A 15001-nucleotide genomic window follows, 5' to 3' on the forward strand; every position below is an offset into this window, starting at 1 on the left:
ACAAAGAAGAGCATGAGGTGTGGAGGAGATGTATACATACAAGGTCTCAGAAAACCTCAGCAGGACTGGTGAAAGTTATTTTTACCCTAAAAGAAGTTAGTAAAAATTGAAGGGCTAAACTGTTACTTTAAATGTGAAGATAGAAAAATGAAATTCCAAGAAACATGAAAACGTAAGGAAACATAACTTCAACAAAAAGTTACAATAATCTTCCAGTAACTGAACCCCAAAATATGAAGATCTATGATTTATCTGAAAATTCAAAATAGCTGTTTTACAAACACTCAGTGAGCTATAAGAAAACACAGACACAAAATCTAAAGGAATTATGAACACATTACATGATCAAAATGAGAAATTTAACAGAGATAGAAATCATAAAAAAAGAATCAAATTATGGAGCAAAAGAATTCAATGAATGAAATAAAAATTCAACAGCATTAGTACCACACGAGAGCAAATAAAAGAAAGAATACATGACATACATGATAGAAATTTTGAAATAACCCAGGCTGTGGAGAAAAAAGAAAAGAATGAAAAAGTAGAAAAAGCCTATGTGATTTATGGGACACCTATCAAAACAACAACAATAAGAACAACACAATATCCAAATCACTTAAATTCAAGAACAAAAGAAGGAGAAGAGGGCAGAAAGATTACTAAAAACAAACAAACAAACAACTTAAAACACACACACAAAAAACAGAAAATAGTGCTGAGATTTTCCCAAACTTGGGGATAGATTTGGACATCCAAGTACATGAAGCCAATAGATTATCCCATTTTCCCAATCTAAAATGCCCTTCTTCAAGACACTTTATAGGAGGAAGATTAAGATGGCAGAGGAGTGGGTGACCCTAAGCTTGCCTCCTCCCTTGAACACAGCTAGACAAATATCAAATCATTTTGAACACCCAAGAAATCAATTGGAGGACTGAGACAACAAAGCTGCAAGCAGAAAAAATGATCACCTAGTGAAAGGTAGGAACTGTGGAGAGTTGATTTGTGGGAGAAAAGAGCCTCAGGTATTGCAGAGGGGAGGGAGACCTAACTGCAGAGAGAGGAATGAGAGAGAAGAAAGAGAGAGAAAACGAGGGAACAAAGGGTGAAAACATGCCCAGGAAACTGCACAAGAAAAACTTCCCCATTGACTGGGGAAAAGGAGGGGGTTTAAATATTACAACTCTTTAATAAACTTTAGAGCACAGAGTCTGAAGTTTCAGAGGTCAGTGCTATTGCCAGGGTTGGGCCTGTTGAGCTAAGTGGTGCTCTGGTGGGGAAGGAGGGTGGAGACATGGGAACAGACAGTGTAGTCTGAGGATCCCCTGGGTTGCACAGGGAGAAAGAGTTCCCCTGCTTGGAGTGCATTTGGTAGAGGGGATATGGTCTCTTCAGGGCCAAAAGACCCAGGGGGCACCATTGAGGTCCCCCATTCACCAGCATAGGAACAAAGACACTGGCTGAAGCCAGCAACCTTGGCACTGGCTTTGCCCAGCAATTTATCATAAACTCTGAACTACTGCATAGTTGTGCAACTCTTTCTGGGACAAGCCAGCAGCAGCCATAGCACAGCAAAACCTTCCCCCAAAGGATCAGTGTGGGTCCATGACATGGGGGTGTCTGAAATTTGGAGTTTTGAAACACAGTCATGCCTGAGATAAAACACGGCAGTGCTGTCCCACCTGGGCAAGTGGATAGCTCAGGGTGAAGGTGGGGGATCTGATAGAAGCTGGGGACACAAGAGGGGTGATTGTTTGCTCATCTTTGAGGGCTTCCTGAGGAGTGTCAGGCACAAGTTCCCCACTCCAGAGACAAGAGAGGGGGGGTGAAGGAATTTTCACTGTCCGCTCACCAGCAATGACCCACCTCAGTGAGAAAATCAGTGCCACCAAGTGGAGGTTGGAACAGCTTACAAGCCCCACCCCCTGTGCCCTGCAGGTTCATCTCCACTAGGGCAAGTAACCTTGAAAATCAGAGCAGCAGGCCCCTCCCCCAGAAGACCACCACAAACTCCTTGAAGGCAGCAAGTCTACTGATCATAGAGTGCTGCAAAGCATCAGCTCTAGGGGAAACAGGTTGTAGCTTCCTTTGCTTATTTTTTTGATACAGAAAAAAAATAATTAATTAATTTTATTTTTTATTAATTTTTATTTTTTGGATCAAGCTTCTCTTAACAAGGAGATCAAAACACACCTAGGATATAGCTTCCTTTATTTTACTTTATTTTTTTAATCTAATATTTTTTATTTGACCTCCAAAATGACAAGATGGAGGAATTCACGTGAGAAGAAAGAACAGGAAGAAGTGATGGGCAGGAATTTAAACAATACAGATATAAGTAAGATGTCTGAACTAGACTGTAAAACAACAATTATAATGATACTAACTGGACTTGAAAAAAGTGTAACACTAGAGAACCCCTTATTACAGAGATAAAAGAACTGAAAACTAGTCAGGCCCAAAATAAAATGCTGTAAGCAAGATGCAAACCTGAATGGATGCCATGATGAAGAGGGATGAAGCAGAGGATGACTAACTGAATATTGAAGATAAAATTATGGAAAATGATGAAGCTGAAAAGAAGACAGAAAGAAAGGTATTGGATCATGAATGTAGACATAGGGGACTTAAAATCCTTAAAACATAATAACATTCATATCACAGGAGTCCCAGAAGAAGAAAGAGAAAATGGGGCAGAAGGTTTACTTGAGCAAATTATAGTTGAAAACTTCCCTAATCTGGGAAAGGAAACAGACACTGAAATCCAAGAAGCACAGAGAACTCCCATCAAATTCAACAAAAGCCATCCCACATCAAGACATTAGCCTGGTGATGGATATTAAAGAGGGCACATATTGAATGGAGCACTGGGTGTTATATGCAAACAATGAATCATGGAACATTACATCAAAAACTAAATGATGTAATGTATGGTGATTAACATAATCAATAAAATAAAATAAAATACTTTAGTAAAATTCACAAAATACACAGAGGAGGAAAGAATCCTGAAAGCAGCAAGGGAAAAAAAAAAAGTCCTTGACAGACAAGGGAATGCAAATCATGTTCATAGCAGATCTCTCCACAGAAACTTAGCAGACCAGAAGAAAGTGGCATGACATAGCCAAGGTGAGGAGTGGGAAAAATATGTAGCCAAGAATACTTTATCTAGGAACACTGTCATTCAGAATAGAAGGAGAGATAGAGTTTCCCAAACAAACAAAAACTAAAGGAGTTCATGACCACTAAACCAGCCTTGCAAGAAATATTAAAGGGAACTCTTTGAGTGGGAAAGAAAGATCAAAAGAACAAAGACTATAAAGGAACAGAGAACATCACCAGAAAAAACAAATTTACAGTTAACACAATGGCACTAAATTTATATCTATCAATAATCACTCAATGTAAATAGACCAAGTGCTCCAATCAAAAGACACAGGGTATCAGAATGGATAAAAAAAAATAAGACTGATCTATAAGCTGCCTACAAGAGACTCATTTTAGACCTAAAGACACCAGGAGTTTGAAAATGAGGGGATGGAGAACTATCTATCATGCTAATGGACATAAAAAGAAAGTCGGAGTAGCCATACTTACATCAAACAAACTAGATTTTAAACCAAAACCTTGTGGGAATTCGTAATGCCTGGCTAGATAAGATTTAATAAACACACGCCTCCCTGGGTGAGACTAGATGAAAAGCAAAGAAGGAGTGTCCAGAAAACTAGGCCTCCTTTAAGGTTTTTGGGCTGAAAGCAGCCAGATCCTTGTGTGGCTCAATGCACTCATCCGAGGAGTAAATGTTTAGGAGACACATTTATCTTTGGTGGTCATGTACTTCCTGCCTGTATATGTGTCACAAGCATAGCTTGTTCTAATCACAGGGTATTCCTTATATTATTCTGATTATTAAACCTTCGTACTCCTTTTTGTTTTTCTTATTCCCTTGATATATTGATAATGTTCACAATAAAAGTGGAGGAAGAGCTTGGTTTGGGACCTTTCACCACTAGAGTGTCTGGTCCCCATGCCCTCTCCTCTCTTCTACTCAGGTGTCTGGAGTAATCTTTTCATTCATCACCTCAGGGTTTGCTGGCCAAACCCAACAAAGACTGTCACAAGATATGAAGAAGCTCACTATATCATAATGGGGTCTATCCATCAAGAAGATCATTAAAACACAGCATCTGAAAACAGCTACAATCCTAGGGAAAATGCCAAAGTTTTGAGTTGAAGGCCTACTTTTTTTCTTTAGTTCTCCTGTTCCTCTATAAACACATAGGCTCAGACACCTGAGTTTAACTCTAGGGTCTCCTTTCTCAGATGGAATGTGATTAGTTCTCAAGCCCTTCCCATAAAGGAGCTACTGAAGCAAGATGTTTAGCCATAGAGCCAAGAAAAGGAGATAAAGTGTTTGTTTCAGTCTTTCTGTTTACTACTCTCTTTAAATAGCAATGAAAAGACCACCATTAGGTTGAGGTTTTCTGAAAAAAAGAGAAGGTCTGGGTTTCTGGACACAGCACTGTAGAACTATATGGTCACAACCTACATGGCTGAACTTTATGTTCTTCCTTGTATAATCATATTAGCTTAGAGTGACAGAAATTTTCCCAGAAATTTTAGGCTTATGCCCCATGGACTGAAAAACCTTCTATCTAGTGTTCTACCACACTTACCTTGGACAACTGGGCTATAAAGATGCTTCTTGGGGAGTGACATTGCCAAGATGGCAACATAGGTTATTTCTGACTTCACTCTCCCTTAAAATAACAGCTGACAACTATTCATGGAAAAGAAAACATTGAGAAATCCTAGAACATGAGGGTGAGACTGAAACACCCCTGTGTAACACAGAGACTGAAACAAACCACATTAGAAGGATAAGAGAAATGGCTACTCACTGACTGCATTGTCCTTTTCCTAAGCAATCACAGCACCACACCAAGAGGTCTCCACTGAACCTATGGTTCCTCCAGTGGGAAAAGAGAACCTAGAGTAGATATGCAGCTCCACCAGTATTGTGGTTTGCTTCTTGGGACCTCCACTATGGTCTCACCTCCTGGGGATTATGGGGGAATCTGCAGGGCCTGGCCTGTGGGAATCAGATTGTGACAGAGTAGGGGAAAGGGATTTCCAACAACCAGCATTCAGATCTTGGCAAACAGAATTCCTACCTGTAGCACCCAAGTATTAGTCCTAACCAGCAGTTTTATTCATTTATAGAGCTAAAATGATGGTGTGGCCTGACCAGGGAACTCAGCAGGGCACAGCTGCCTCACTTGGGACCTTAAACAAAGAGCCTAATTGTCCACTGAGCTTGGTCTGGCCCTCTTGCCATACAGGGAAACTAAATCATAACCTTGCCCACTGTTATATGTAAGTCTCAGCCCTGCCAAACCAGAAAGTCTTGCCAGAATACCTGGTGAGCCATGTCACTCAGCAATGCTTGATTGCAGAGCCCAGCAGGCAGAGATGATCAGCAGAATAAATCCAGTAATCCCATTTGGCAAGGGAACATGGGGTGCAGGTTGGCTGGAGTCAAGAGCACAAAGAGCCTTGCCAGACTTGAAGTTGGTTCTTCTACTCCATTCAGGCATGGGAGCTAATTTATAGCCCTACTGACTGCTGGGTATAGCTCTCAGTCCTAGTCACCCAAAAAGCCTTGACAGAGAACCTAAGAATCTGCTTGGAGTAGGCTCTCCTGCTCCACCATGGGAGGGGAGTTAATTCATAGCCCCAATCACTGTTGAGTGTAGCTCTCAGGCATGCCCAACCAGAAAACCTTGTGTGAGCACCTGAGAAGCTCAATAGACCATAAATACTTGAGTGGAGATTTTGGCTGGCAGCACTGCTTTTTGCAGAGCAAAACTGGTGGCCCCATCTGGCCAAGAAATTCAGTGTACAGTCTTGCCTGATTTGGGTACCTAAACAATGGGTAGTGCAAGACTTTGGGTCTGTTCTGGTGCCCTGACAAGGCAAGGAAGTTAATTAATAACACCACCTACTTCTTGTTTTTTGTATTTCTGAAAATATCTTTATTTTTGCCTTCATTTTTGGTCATTATTTTTCTAGATATAGAATTGTATTTTTTTAAAAAATAGCATTTAAAAAATTTTTATTTTATTTAAATTCAATTAATTAAAATATAGTGTATTATTAGTTTCAGAGGTAGAGTTCAGTGATTCATCAGTCTTGTATAACACCCAGTGTTCATTACATCACAGGTCCTCCTTAATGTCCATCACTCAGTTACCTCATCCCCCACCCCTACCCTCCAGCAACACTCAGTTTGTTTCCTATGATTAAGAGTCTCTTAAGGTTTGACTCTCTCTCTGACTTTGTCTTGTTTTTCTCTCCCTTCTCCTATGATCCTCTGTTTTGCTTCTTAAATTTCACATATGAGATCATATGATAATTGTCTTTCTTTGATTGACTTATTTTGCTTAGGTTAATACCTTCTAGTTCCATCCACATTGTTGCAAATGGCAAGATATTGTTGTTTGTTTTTTTTTTTTTTTGAGTGCTGAGTAGTATTCAATTGTATATACATACCACATCTTCTTTTTCCATTCATCTCTTGGTGGACATCTGGGCTCTTTCCATAGTTTGGCTATTGTGGACATTGCTGTTATAAACATTGGGGAGCAAGTGCCCCTTTGGATCATTAAATTTGTATCTTTGCAGTAGATACCTAGTAGTGCAATTTCTGGGTCATAGGATAGCTCTATTTTTAACATTTTGAGGAACCTCCATACTGTTTTCCAGAGTGGCTGTACCAGCTTGCATTCCCACCAACAGTGTAGTAGGGTTTCCCTCACTCTGTATCCTCACCAACATCTGTCATTTCCTAACTTGTTAATTTTAGCCACTGTGACTGGTATGAGATGGTATCTCGTGGTTTTGATTTTATTTCCCTGATGCTGAGTGATGTGGAGCATTTTTTCATGTGTCTCTTAGCCACTTGTATGTCTTTTTTGGAGAAATATCTATTCATGTTTTCTGCCCATTTCTTAATTGCATTATTTGTTCTTTGGGTGTTGAATTTGATAAGTTCTTTATAGATTTTGGATATTAGCCCTTTATCCGATAAGACATTTGCAAATTTCTTCTCTTATTTTATTGGTTGCCTTGATTTTGTTGACTGTTTCCTTTGTTGTGCAAAAGCTTTTTATCTTGATGAAGTCCCAATAGTTCATTTTTGCCTTTGTTTCTCTTGCCTTTGGAGACATGTACCACCCTGAACATGCCCAATCTTGTCTGGCAGAACCTAATTCTGAGAACAGTATCCATTCCAAACCATATAGGAAGCCACCTTGCCCCAAAATAGACCCTGTAGCAAGCCGCAACTGCCCAAGGACACTACTAGTTGACATGTTCAGAACCCTGAGCAAAGTGGACTGGTGAAGAGCTGTCTCTACCAAAGTGAACTTATAAAGCCAAGAAAAGTAGACTGCTTACTCACATATACAGGTGCTAATGTAAGGAATCAGGGATTGATGAAAAAAATCTGGCAACCTGATACAGTCAAATGAAACTAGTACAGCTCCAATAACTGACCCTAAAGTAAAGGAGACATAGGAACTGTTAGGCAAAGAATTCAAAATAATCTTCTTAAAGAAGAGTGGTAAATTTTAAGAACACACAGACAAATCAATGAAAATAATGCATGAGCAGAACAAGACGTTCAACAAAAAGTAGAAATCATCAAAACAAACAGAAACTCCAAAAAACTCAAACTGAAAATTACAATGACTGAACTGAAGAATTCAATAGAGAGCTGAAAATTTTCCAAAACTGGGGAGAGAAATGGATATTCAAATCTAAGACCTAAAGGACCCCAAATAGATTGAAACCAAATTGGGGTGCACTGAAACACATATCAATTAAATTGTTAAAAGTCAAATACAAATAAAGGTTTTGAAAACAAAGAAAAAAAGAGACAAGTTACATACAAGGAAGCCCCATAAGACTATCAGTGGATTTCTCAACAGAAATTCAAATGAGGAGAAAATGGAAAGATATATTCAGAATATTGAAATAAACAAATTAAAAAAAAAAGCAGTCCACCAAGAAATCTGTATCTGGCAAAGCTGTCCTTCAGAATGAAAAAAAAAAAAAAAGAAAGGAGTTTTCAAAACAAGCAAAAGCTGAGGGAGTTCATCACTAGAACTAACTTACAAGAAATGCTAAAAGGAGTTCTTTAAGTGGAAGTAAAAGGATGACAATTAAGATTATAAAAATGTTAATGCAGAATAAAACTTACTGGTAATGATGAACATATCATCGATATTAGATTCTTTAATGTGGAAATGGTGGTGGATAATTCACTTAATGCTAGTTTATTGGTTAAAAATCAGATGTACAGAAATAACCATAACTAAAATGATTTATTGGATACACCATAGAAAAATACATAAATTGTAACAATAACCTAAAATGTGAAGGGGAGGAAAAATAAAAGTGTAAAGTTTATTTTTATTCATCTATAGTTTTTATTTAAATTCCAGTTTAGTTAAAATACAGGGTAACATTATACAGCACTGTGGTCATCACAAGTGCACTCCTTAAATCACCATCATCTATTTAAACCACCCCCACACCCACCTCCCCTCTGGTAACCATCAGTTTCTTCTCTATAGTTAAGAGTCTGTTTCTTGGTTTGCTTCCCCCTTTTTTCCCCTTATGAATGTTTCTTTTGTTTCTTAAATTCCACATATGAATGAAATGGTATTTGTCTTTCTCTGACTGACTTATTTGGCTTAGCATAATACACTCTTGTTCCATCCACATTGCAAATGGCAAAATTTCATTCTCTTTGATGGCTGAGGAATATTCTATCCCACGTCTTCTTTATCCATTCATCAATTTATGGACATGTGGGCTTTTTCCATAATTTGGCTGTTGTAGATAATGCTGCTATAAACATTGCAGTGCATGTATCTCTAAGTCTAGAATTTTTATATTCTTTGGGTAAATACCTAGCAGTGCCATTTTGGGTTGTAGGGTAGATCTATTTTTAACTTTTTGAGGAACCTCCATACTGTTTTCCAGAGTGGGTGCACCAGTTTGCATTTCCCCAACAGTACAAGAGAGTTCCCTTTTCCCACATCCTTGCCAACACCTGTTATTTCTTGTGTTGTTAATTGTAGCCATTCTGACTATTGTGAGGTGTAGTTTTGATTTGAATTTCCCTGATGATGAATGATATTGAGTGTCTTCATTAGTCTGTTGACCATCTGTATGTCTTCTTTAGAAAAATATCTTTTCATATCTTCTGCCCATGTTTTAATTGGATTATTTGTTTTTAGGTGTTGAGTTTTATAAGTTCTGTATGGATTTGGATACTAACCCTTTATAAGATATGTCATTTGCAAATATCTTTTCACATTCCAAGGTTGCCTTTTAGTTTTGTTGATTCTTTCCTTGGCTGTGCAGAAGCTTTTAAATTTGTTGAAGTCCCCTAGTTTATTTTTGCTTTTGTTTCCCTTCCCTCAGGAGACATATCTAGTTAGAAGTTGCTATCACTGAAGTTGAAAAGGTTACTGTTGGGGCACCTGGGTGGCTCCGTCCGTTAAGCATCTGCCTTCAGCTCAGGTCATGATCCTGGGGCCCTGGGACAGAGCCCCATGTTGGGCTCCTCACTCAACAGGGAGCCTGCTTCTCCCTCTGCTTCTGTCTTCTACTCCGTCTGCTTGTGCTTTCTCTCTCTCTCTGTCAAATGAATAAATAAAAATCTTAAAAAAGAAAAGGTTACTGTCTGTGTTCTCCTCTAGGATTTTGATGGTTTCCTGTCTCACATTTGGGTCTTCCATCCATTTTGAATTTATTTTTGTGTATGGTGTAAGAAAGTGGTCCAATTCATTCTTTTGCATGTTGCTGTCCAGTTTCTCAACACCATTTGCTGAAGGGACTGTCTTTTTCCCATTGGATATTTTTTTTCCTGCTTTGTCAAAGATTAATTGACCATATAGTTGTGGATTCATTTTTGGGTTTTCTATTTTGTTCCATTGATCTATGTTTCTATTTTTGTGCCAATACCATGCTATCTTGATCACTACAGCTATGTAATATAACTTGAAGTCTGGAATTGTGGATGCCTCCAGCTCTGCATTTCTTTTCCAAGATTTCTCTGGCTTTTGGGTCTTTTGTGGTTCCATACAAATTTGGGGATTCTTTGATCTAGCTTGTGAAAAATGGTTGTGGTATTTTGATAGGGATTGCATTAAATGGGTAGATTCCTTTGGGTAGTTTGGACATTTTAACTATGTTTGTTCTTCCAGTGCATGAGCATGGACTATCTTTCCATTTCTTTGTGTCATTCTCAATTTCTTTTATCAGTGTTTTATAGTTTTCAGAGTACAGGTCTTTTATCCCTTTGTGAGGTTTATTCCTATTTATCATATGGTTTTTGCTGCAAATGTAAATGGGATTGGTTCCCTGATTTCATCATTAGTGTATAGAAATGCAAAAGATTTTGGCACACTGATTTTGTATCCTGTGACTTTACTGAATTTGTGTGTCAGTTTTAGCAATATTTGGCAGGGTTTTTCAGATTTTCTATGTAGACTGTCATGTCATCTGTAGGTAGTGAAAATTTGACTTCTTCCTTGCTGATTTGGATATCTTTTAATTCTTGTGTTGCCTGATTGCTGTGAGTAGGACTTCCAGCACTATCCTAAATAACAGTGGTGAGAGGGGACATTCCTGTCTTTTCCTGACCATAGAGGAAAAACTTTTAGTTTTTCCCCATTGAGGATGATATTAGCTCTAGGTTTTCTTGTATATGGCCCTTATGATGTTGAGGTATGTTTCCTCTATCCCTACTTTGTTGAGGGTTTTTATCAAGAATGGATGTTGTACTTTGTTAAATGTTTTCTCTGCATCTATTGAAAGGATCATATGGTTCTTATCATTTTATTAATGTGGTGTATCATGTTGATTGATTTTCAAATATTGAACCACCTTGCAACCCACAAATAAGTCCCACTTGATTGGGGTGAATGATTCTTTTAATGTACTGTTCGATTCAATTTGCTAATATTTTATTGAGAATTTTTGAATTAATGTTCATTAGGGTTACTGGCCTGTAGTTCTCTTTTTTAGTGGAGTCTTTATCTGGTTTTACTATCAGGGTATATCTGGTTTTAGTATCAGGGTAATGCTGGCCTCATAGAATGAGTTTGGAAGTTTTCCTTCCATTTTTATTTTTTTGAATAGTTTGAGAAAAATAGGTTTTAACTCTTCTTCTTCTTCTTTTTTTTTTAGTAAAGCAATAAAAGTTTATTAAGTGAAGATACAGAAAAAGCTCTCAAGAGTGAACATGTGAATAGAGGGCTGTATCATTGATTTTGATGGGTACATGAACCTTGTATTAGATGATGCTGAAGAGATTCATTCTAAAACAAAGTCAAGAAAATAACTGGGTTGGATCATGCTAAAAGGAGATAATATTACCCTGCTCCAAAGTGTCTCCAACTAGAAATGATCAATGAAGTGAGAAATTCTTGAGAAGACCATGTGGTTTGTTTTTTTAGATGTCCTTTGTTGGGAGTGTAGTTCTAAAACATTTGTTTGTATTGTTTTGATTTCCTTTATGTTATTACCAGAGGACAATAAATGTTGTAGGATTGTTTTTATTAAAAAAAAATAGGCACTATGGTGTACAATAGGTCTCTAGGACTTACTCATTTTGCATAACTGAAATTTTGTACCCTTTGACTATGTTGGAAGAAGCCATCCAGAAATATTACTGCTGGTTGATCTGTGAGTTGTCCAGGGAAATTGGAGGCTCTTGCCCCCTCCCCTGTTCTTGGAGTGTACATTCTACTCACTGTTCCCATAGCTGGAGCTGTTTCAAGGATGCAGTCTTGAGAAAGCAATGTGTTGTTGAGACCATATGGATTGTAGTAAGCCATTGAAGGTGTTATCAATAGAGATGTTAAAGGACTTAAGTTCGCTGGTTAGCTTTCTATAAAAGACCAACCCTAAAGGTCCTCGTTATTTTTTGTTGGTCACAGGTGATTATCATAAAGACACCCACTCCTTACAATTGTTGTTTAAAATTATTTAAATCCTCCATCATATATATTACTTATATCTGTTTCCCTTATATTCTCAGTGTTCCTTATCTTGTTCTTTCATTTGGAAAGAATTACTCTGTTTTGGCCTTTTGTCTAAGTCTCTGCCTTCTTTTGTATGTCAGCCCCACCAGAATGCAGGGGTATGGGGCTTGGTGTAAACAGGTTGGGCAGCCAGTGTTGGTGCTGTGGTACTTACCACATATGGCTCTGTGTTTATGCTGAGGGATTGGGGCAGGGAAATGGCACCTGCCATCTCCTTTGTCCCCAGAGTGGTATCTCCCTGAATTCTGCCTCTCAGGGAAGCATTCTGACTAGAATGAATAATCTCCCCCTTATGCAACCCAGGCATTTTTTTAGATCCCTGTTTCCACTGTCCACCTCTGGGTTGTTCTCTCTAGAAGCATCACAGTGCCCTCAGGGCTCTTTCTCAGCCAAACCTGCTGACTTTTAAAACTCCAGGCTTTAGGAATGTGGTGTGGGCAGGTCCTTGTGCTTGTCTTCTGGAGGAGGTCCCCCTGCCCCTCCCCACTAGGATTGAGGCAAGTTGGATTGACAGGCAGTCCTACCAGAGTGCAGGTGTGTGGGAGTTGGTGTAAATGGGTTAGGCAGCCAGTGTTATTGCTATGCTGCTTCCTGCAGGTGGCTCTGTGTTTATGCTGAGGGGTGAGGGAGAGAAATGGCACTAGGTGTCTCCTTTGTCTCCAGAGAAGAGTCTCTGTGAATGCTGCATCTAAGGGATGCATTCCAAGAGGAGTGAAGAATCCCCCCATCCCTCACCCCCACCCCAATCTCCATGTGCCCCAGGCATTCTTCAGATTGCTGTTTCCACACTGACCCAGGTTGTTTGCCTGCCTCCTCTTCAGGCATAGGACAGTACCTTCAGGGCTCTATCCTAGCCAAGTCCACTGACCTTAAAACTCTATTCATTTTGCAGGGGGCAGGGGGAGAAGGAGAACCTCAAGTGGGTTCCACACCCAGTGTGGAACCCAATGTGGGGCTCAATCTCACAACCTTAAGATCATGACCTGAGCTGAATCCAAGAGTTGGACACTCAACTGACTGAGCCACTCAGGTGCCCCAGAACTCTAGTATTTAAGCTCTGCTGGTTGAAAGAAATTACAGAAATCAGCCCCTCTCATTTTCCAAGCCTATGGCTTTGGGGAAGTATTCTTTTGTCTGTTCCCTTGTGTGCTCCTCTCTCTCACCTTTCTCCATGACCACTGCTCCCTCCTGTCTGCAACAGCAACCATCCATTTCTCCCCTAAACCACATCTCCATACTTCCTACCTTCCTTGATGTGGTATCTTCTCTCCCTTTAGTTGTAGAGTTTATTCTGTTAGTCTTCAGGTTGAGTTTTTGGGTATTTAGAATGATTTTATCGTTATCTAGTTGTGTTTGAATGATGAAGCAAGACTAGGGTCCTCCAACTCTGGTGCCATCTTCCACAGTGTCTTTGATTTTTAACATTACTATTATAATTATTTTGAGGCACCACAAACCCATATAATATTGCAAACAATGCATGAGTGTTGGTGTGTTCTGACTGTACCAGTGAACAACTGTTTCCCTGTCTATCTCATCCTCCTGGAACCTCCCTATCCCCTGAGACACAATACTGAAATCAGGCCAATTAGTAATCCTATAATGGCTTCTAATTTTTCAGGTTAGAGGAAAAGACACATCTCTAATTTATATCAAAAGTTAAGAATGATTATGTTTAGTGAGGAAGGTATGTCAAAATCCAAGGTAAGCCAAAAGCTAGGCCTCTTGTGCCAAACAGTTAATCAAGTTGTGAATGCAAAGGAAAAGTTCTTGAAGGAAATTAAAAATGCTACTCCAGTGAACACACAAATGATAAGAAAATAAACAGTTTTTATTGCTGATATGGAGAAAGTTTTAGTGGTAAGGATAAAAGATAAAACCAACCACAACATTCCCTTAATCCAAAGCCTAATCCATACCAAGGCCCTAATTTTCTTTAATTCTGTGAAGGCTAGGAGAGGTGAGGAAGGTGTAGAAGAAAAGTTTGAAGCTAGTAGATATTGGTTCATGAAATTGATGAAAATAAGCCATCTGTGTAACACAAAATTGCAAGGTGAAGCACCCAGTGTTGATATAAAAGCTGTGGCAAGTTATCCAGAGAATCCATCTAAGATGGATTGACTGAAGGTAGCTACACTAAACAACAGATGCTCAGTGTAGACCGTACAGCATTCTAGTGGAAGAAAATGCCATCTAAGACTCATAGCTAGAGAAAAGAAGTCAATACCTGGCTTCAAAATTCAAAGGACAGGCTGACTCTCTTGTTAAGGGCTGATGTAGTTGATGACTTTAAGTTGAAGCCAAATCTCATTTACTATTTTGGGAAAATCCTAGGTCCCGTAAGAATTATGCTAAACCTACTCTGCTTGTGCTCTATAAGTGGAACAACAAAGTCTGGATGACAGCCCATTTTTTTTACAACATGGTTTACTGAATATTTTAAGGCTGACTGTTGAGACCTACTGGCCATAAAAAAAAAATCCTTTTAATATTATTGCTCATTGACAAATCATCTGGTCACTCAAGAAATCTGATGGAAATGTGCAGCAAGATTAATGTTTCTTTTTTTATGCCTGCAAACACAACATACATTCTGTGGCCCATGGATAAATGAGTAATTTTGACTTTCAAATTTTATTCTTTAAGAAATTCATTTCATGGGGCGCCTGGGTGGCTCAGTCATTAAGCGTCTGCCTTCAGCTCGGGTCATGATCTCAGGGTCCTGGGATTGAGCCCCACATCGGGCTCCCTGCTTCGTGGGAAGCCTGCTTCTCCCCCTCTCACTCCCCCTGCTTGTGTTCCCTCTCTCACTGTTTCTCTCTCTGTCAGATAAATAAAATCTTTAAAAAAAAAGAAATTCATTTCATAAGGCTATAGCC

This window comes from Callorhinus ursinus, unplaced genomic scaffold (genome assembly GCF_003265705.2).
Source record: "Callorhinus ursinus isolate GAN/ISIS: 27379988/994484 unplaced genomic scaffold, GSC_fseal_2.0 scaffold40, whole genome shotgun sequence".
In the NCBI taxonomy this organism is placed as follows: Eukaryota; Metazoa; Chordata; class Mammalia; order Carnivora; family Otariidae; genus Callorhinus; species Callorhinus ursinus.